Source organism: Galeopterus variegatus, unplaced genomic scaffold, assembly GCF_000696425.1.
Source record: "Galeopterus variegatus unplaced genomic scaffold, G_variegatus-3.0.2 Scaffold2473, whole genome shotgun sequence".
In the NCBI taxonomy this organism is placed as follows: Eukaryota; Metazoa; Chordata; class Mammalia; order Dermoptera; family Cynocephalidae; genus Galeopterus; species Galeopterus variegatus.
This window is the reverse complement of record NW_007728584.1, coordinates 138,369-139,576: the sequence shown is the minus strand read 5'-3', so window position 1 is coordinate 139,576 and position 1,208 is coordinate 138,369.

Genomic DNA, 1,208 nt, shown 5'->3' with positions numbered 1-1,208 from the left:
TATTCAAAGATAGAAGTTTAATAAAGCTAGCAATCTTTACTGCTTCATCAAGGACATTCCTAAGTAAAACTAGCTCTTTTTTCTTTTGCTGTGGGTTTGTAGGGGTGAAGAATACAATGATCACTAATAGTTTGATGTCACCACTTTGACTCATGCTAAGGAACCAGCAGTTTTACCCACCATTGCTTTTGTACCATTAGTATAAATGTCAACACAGTGAAAAAGGTGACTAACATCTTACTGTCATCATGGAAATTCTTTTGACCTTGCACCATAGTTTAAGAACCACTAAGTTATTCTATAAACCTCATTCAAATTTTGCCTATTTTCCTATTAATATCCTTTTTCTAGTCTAAGATTCAACTCAAGAGTACGTGTTGCATTTAGTTGCCCTGTCTCCTTAGATTCTCTTTAATTTGGAACAGTTACTCAGTCTTTATTTGTTATTCATGATCTTGACACTTTTAAAGAGTACTGGGTAGTTATTTTGCAGAATGCTCCCCCATTTAGCTTTCTTGAGGTCTGGTGTTTCCTCATGGATAAATTTATGTTATGCATTTGGGGGCAAGAATATACAGAGATATTGTTTTTTTTTTTTTTTTTTTTTTTTAAAAAAGGACCGGTAAGGGGATCTTTACCCTTGACTTGGTGTTGTCAGCACCACGCTCACCCAGTGAGCAAACCGGCCATCCCTATATGGGATCCGAACCCGTGGCCTTGGTGTTATCAGCACCGCACTCTCCCGAGTGAGCCACAGGCCGGCCCTACAGAGATATTGTTGTGTTCTTCTCAGTACAAAGTATCAGGAGGCACATGTTATCAATTTGTCCCATTAATGGCGATATTAACTGGATTACTTGTACTTTCCTTATTCCAGCTCTGGAATCAGTCATTTCTCCAAGGAGCCCTGTTTCCTTTTATTGGAGAAACCAAGATCCAGGTGCAAGATGTGCTCATTGTTGCTGGAGTGTCATTGCTTCTAGGCTTCTCAGCAGACAGAGCCAAGAAATATGTGGCTTCTGATCTCATAAAGCTTTCATTCTAGTCAGGGTGACAGCTAATAAACAGGTAAACAAATACAGACAGAAGATATTTTCAGATAGTAGTAAATGCTGTAAAGAAAATAAAATAGGGCAATGGGAATGAAAATGACTGGAGGGTTACTTTGGTTACAATATTCAGGGAAGACCTCTCTGAGAATGTGACAG